Source organism: Montipora capricornis, chromosome 1 (assembly GCF_036669925.1).
Source record: "Montipora capricornis isolate CH-2021 chromosome 1, ASM3666992v2, whole genome shotgun sequence".
In the NCBI taxonomy this organism is placed as follows: domain Eukaryota; kingdom Metazoa; phylum Cnidaria; class Anthozoa; order Scleractinia; family Acroporidae; genus Montipora; species Montipora capricornis.
In genome coordinates this window covers 5855002-5860001 of record NC_090883.1, presented here as the reverse complement: position 1 = coordinate 5860001, position 5000 = coordinate 5855002, and the positions used below count along the sequence as shown (strand labels likewise).

Genomic DNA, 5000 nt, shown 5'->3' with positions numbered 1-5000 from the left:
AACTTCAGATAAGCGTAATGTTAAAACTCGCTTAGCAACTAGGTCTACTTTTTATGTTCCAAAAATTAACGTAAACTGCATTCAACTTTAGGATTAACAGAATGCCTTCCAGAAGCTGATCAATGCACGTTTTAGTCTCTCCAATGTGACAGAAAGGTTTCTGTATGCCCTAGGTTATTAATGCAAAAAGCAAATGTAAGTTTCGTCTGTGGATTTTGTATTCACCGTTAAGGTGGTTGACCAGATTCAAATAAGTTACATTTAGAAAACAAACTCACGTTACCTGATGAGTTTTGCTCTCAAATGTGTTGAAGGTTCCTGTGTGCTTGTCCACGACAGCCAATTTTTCCATTATTTTCACTAGATATTCAAAGTCCTGAAATAATTGGAGATCTTAAAAGTAAACTTGTTTAGACAAAAACGTATAAGGCAGCTTTCTATTAACAAATGCAACTGATAAAAGTGGTAGAAACTTATGAGACTTCTTCGATTTCCTGCGGCTAATAAGTCTCTCAACCAAATACTCTTTGGATCTACTCTTACATGTACATGTATATTTTCTTTTTTCTTTCCAATTGGCTTCTAAATCGGCAGTCGCAAGAGTATTTGAAGCCTTGTAATCAACTTGATGCGACCCTTTCTGACTTTGCTCCATGTTTCAGATGTTTACAGTGTACTTGAAATTCATCTCTCAAGTGCATGCATAGTTTGCTGTGGGAGTAAAAATAAAAAAAAAGATGTCTTAGTTTTCTGGTAATGAATTGCTGACTTTGAAGTATTTTACTCAATGCAGAGAGTGGTAGAGGTCCCACTAGCGCTTGACGCCATTGTTAGAACATGTTTTTCCTTGTTGCTGTAACACCAGTGTAACACTAGATCTAGTTGTACTAGGTTACACTTAACGTTGTTGACACCAGCTGTTAATGCGACCTCCCAGCTAGCATTAAGCTGGGTTCTGCTAAATGACTGGTCGATTTTACAGGTACATTGGTTAGATTTCAAACCGATAAACCGTGCTTTCAGAGTTGTAAACTTTGTCGTAAATATGCTTTGATTTTGCCAGGTTGCATTGGCAACAAACTCTGACTCTTAGGAAAGTAGCCGGTCCAACTTGAAACAGCTTGACACGGTTGTTACACTGTTGTTAAAAGCGCGAGTGGGACCTCAGCCACTATATCTATGTCTGAGTAAATGATTAGTCCTTTCAAGTGAAGACAAACAGCTGTACTTACATGTAAATTGGCTCTTCTCGCTGATCAGATAGATGTGGTGTCCCTGGATGGCCCACAGGGGCAGAAAAACAAATTTTTATGGACAAAAAGTCTTTTTGAAACAAAATAAAACTTTTTTTTAGTTACAAAGATTATTTCTGGGACACAACACAACACTAAATTGGAAGACACAAAAACAAATTTGGGAACACTACAATCACAACTAAAGCAGAAGGAAAACCTATCCCTTGTGTAAATTCAATGGAACACAGCAATATTTCGCAGATCACAGTACAATTTAGCACACTGGTTACTAGCTCCAAAGGACGGAGGCGTGGAATGAGTGCAAGTCACATGGTTTTTTTCCTGCTAGTTTTGAAGAAACATGGCATCCTCTTCTAATTTGTTGATTGACAATGTAGATGAAAAAGACCTAATTGTGTTTATTTTTTCAGGGTATTCTTACAAACTCATTACACAGTTTTTAGCTAAGTTTCATGGAGTGGGCATGTCTATTAGAACACTGAAGAATAGATTATGAAATTAAAAAATTAAGATTAAGGGTGCCATCCTAGGACATACATGTAGCCAATATTTGTGATCGAATAATCTAATGGACCACTGAGGCAGTCTTGGAGGATTTAGGAGTATGTGGTACATACTACAATTGCAGAATTTAATATTCAAGTTCCTTGGCATGTAGTTGCCGACCTGATGAGGGGGCTTGATCCTGAAAGTTTTCAGTGGAGGATATCACAAAGTCTTTGAAGAAGGAATTACACTTCTCCGGGATCAAACTATTTCTGGCATTTTGACTGTTACGGCAAATAAAATAGAAACTCTGGGTTTCCAATCTACATCCATGGTAACAAATGTACATAGACGGTTTGAGTAGCATGATCATGTGGGTCAAGCTAACAAAGACAAATAACCATCTGGTTGGTATTTCCCACAACTACCAACATGTACATGTAGAATGCCTAAAGGACTTAGGGGTGCCCTTTGAAATTCAGAACTGATTGTGGAAACGATTATGGGGTAATGGGAGCAAGGCCATGCACTTTTCAGGACGTTATCAATCCTCACAAGTATGCATGGGATCTCCTTTAAATAAAATTTTTAAAAAAACATAGCATCTTGGTGGATTGACTCTTTTAAAGATCTTTTGGATCAAGAGAGTCTTAAACCTGGTGTTGATCTCGAAAGGGAGTACCTCTGGTTCTTTTTGCTTCACTAATTCAAGATTGTTTGGACAACATTAAAGAGCATTGGAATACTCTTTCAGTGACGGCTTATAGAACATGACACTTTCTGTGGCAAACCTAATGAACTTTTCTTTTTGTCAGAATATCATGCCGGACAGGATGCATTACCAAAAAATGTGGCTGATGAAGAGGTGGAATCATTAACGAAAAACCTGACTCTATGACGATGAGAATACTTCGAGTACTGGTATGTACTAGACAATAGTCCATTGCAAATACCCACAAACTTTGAAGACAGTCTCACTATCAACAAACATCTCTAGAAATTTCCATGTACCGGTACTTTCAAAATTCAGAGAGCTGTTGTAATTACATGTACACGTATGCGGAGATGTCTAGAAATTTTGTGTTTTTTGCCTTTTTGCCTTTCTGCGTGGGAAGTTTAAAAAAAATCTGTATGTGGGAACGTTTTGGGCACAAACGTCCTTAATGAAATATCTCAATGTAATGTCACAATTCTCTGCTTAAAACCTATCACCATAAAATCTGTTTTCAGAATATTCAATGTGAGTTTATTTGAAGTGAGCAAATCAAAGATTCTATTAAGGTCGCTGCCAATTTCACTCTGAAGGATTGACAAATCCATGGCCAAGAACGTTAAATTAGTATTATCGGCAAATGACCTCCCTGTACTATGTTCTAAGCAATTTGGTAAGTCATTAATGTAAATAAGAAACAAGAGTGGGCCTAATAAAGACCCCTGTGGAACGCCACATATGATACGATTTTTTACAGACGACACACCTTTCACTTTTCGTTGTTAATGAGGTGAAAAACTGATTCCAAAAGAGAGTCATGGCCTCTCTTGTCTCCCGTGACCCCTGCCCATCCTCGTCCTGCCCACATTCATTGATGATAACTACAGTACATTCAAGTGGTAGTTCAAGACATCAGAAGATTTGAACTATTTTATCAAGTCTTTAAATGTACATTTCATCTGCAGAGAACAACATCGTTGACTACCTGTTCACCAGGAATTGTTGCAGTTGTACCTACACAAAAGACTTGAATGAAAGTTAATAATAAACATTATACCAACATCACATTAATTATATTAGCAGTCTTATATGTAAGTGCCATGTTTGTTTAATTTAAGTTACCTGGCAAACTATGATCAGTTAATTGAAAAAGAATAGCAACCATGTCATCACATAAAGCAACAGTGCTTGAAATGTTAAAAAAGTCCAGGTTGTCCCAGTAGTTCTTAGTGTGCACCTGGGGTTTTTCGCAGAAGTCTGAGTTTAAGTATTGGCATGTGCATGTCCTTTTGACTTTGCCCTTTGGCGACCTGGTGTACACTAATTGGTAACAATACTGAAAGTTAAAGTAAGTCGTCCATATCAGACTCAAATGCACTGTCTTTTGACGAAAATGTGAGATCAAGTTCCTTTGCAAGTTGTTCAACTTCCTCTTCCTGCCTTAGGGTGGAAGGTGCGAGACAATTAAGGATTTTCTAACATTGATTTTTTTTCTGCAAATTTTACCCTTGAAAGATGATTAGTTAGTGATGTCAGAAATGTAAAAAAAAAGGGGGGGTCACTGACTTTGTTTTGGAGAGAACTTGCCCAGAAAAACACCCTAAATCTGAAAAAATTAGGCTTGTTTAGCGAATAAGGCCACAGTGTCTGTAAGCCCAAAAATATTGCAATTAATCTTTGAAGTGAAATGTTCTCTACCAAACTTTGTTCAAGTGCACCCATCAATGTGAATTTGCGTGCGCTGTAAGGATGCGCAGTAGCAATGGGCGTGAAAGTCCTTAAGTTTCCCTTGGTTAGAACTTGGCAGTTTTTGTATTTCTTCTTCTTGTGTGTTGCCGGCTCCTCCTTCTCCTTCCTCCACTTCTTGCTCTTCTTGTGCATTTGGCATAGCCCTTTCATTTTGCTGAAGACGAGAAGACCGTGGGAATTTTCTTCTGTGCTTCTTTTCCTTCCATAACGCCACTGCCTTGTTAATCACAGCTTCAGATTCTTTTACTGGGGGCCCATTTATGAAAATATGAAGCAGACTTTCGAGCATCTCTTCCTTCAGGGAATTTCTAAGGCATGTTTTTTGGCGCTTTAGGGCACTGGCCCCCCTTTCCGGCCATGCATTTGAAACGGGCATAGAGAGGCAGATTTCTGTGACTTGCAACAGCAAGGGATAACTTCTATGGTAGGATTCTTTGTGCCTTAGGAACCTCTGTAGGGCCCATTCTGTGGAGGTTGTAGAAGGCGAAGGAATAGCCTGATGGTCTTTACTCCAGTCAGACAGCTCATACTTGAAGTTGTTCCATTCAGCTTCCAGTTTAAGCTGTTCTCATCTCCACTAAAAAAGTGATTTGCAAGAGTTTGGATATTGTTTTGTCCATATCCTACAAACTCGGGGTTTGCAATAGGCACGGATCGAAGATACGGAAGGATGAAACGACTGGCAAAGAGTGCTGGAAGGGGTGGTCTATATTGTCTGTCAAGGCTGTCACATATTGGGAGCATGGGTCGTGCATCTTTGCCTCTGTTGCTTTAATCTTGTCTTCACTGAACTCTAG

At 38.7% G+C, this 5000-nt stretch overlaps 1 long non-coding RNA gene across 3 annotated transcripts in view; it reads left to right on the top strand.

Moving 5' to 3' along the window:
- LOC138051099 (uncharacterized) overlaps positions 1-5000 on the top strand; it is a 79672-nt gene that overhangs the window by 18607 nt on the left and 56065 nt on the right. For all 3 annotated transcript variants that reach the window (XR_011132727.1, XR_011132728.1, XR_011132726.1), the window contains exon 4: positions 2558-2663. This is a non-coding gene — a long non-coding RNA (uncharacterized lncRNA). The remainder of the gene's footprint in view (positions 1-2557; positions 2664-5000) is intronic.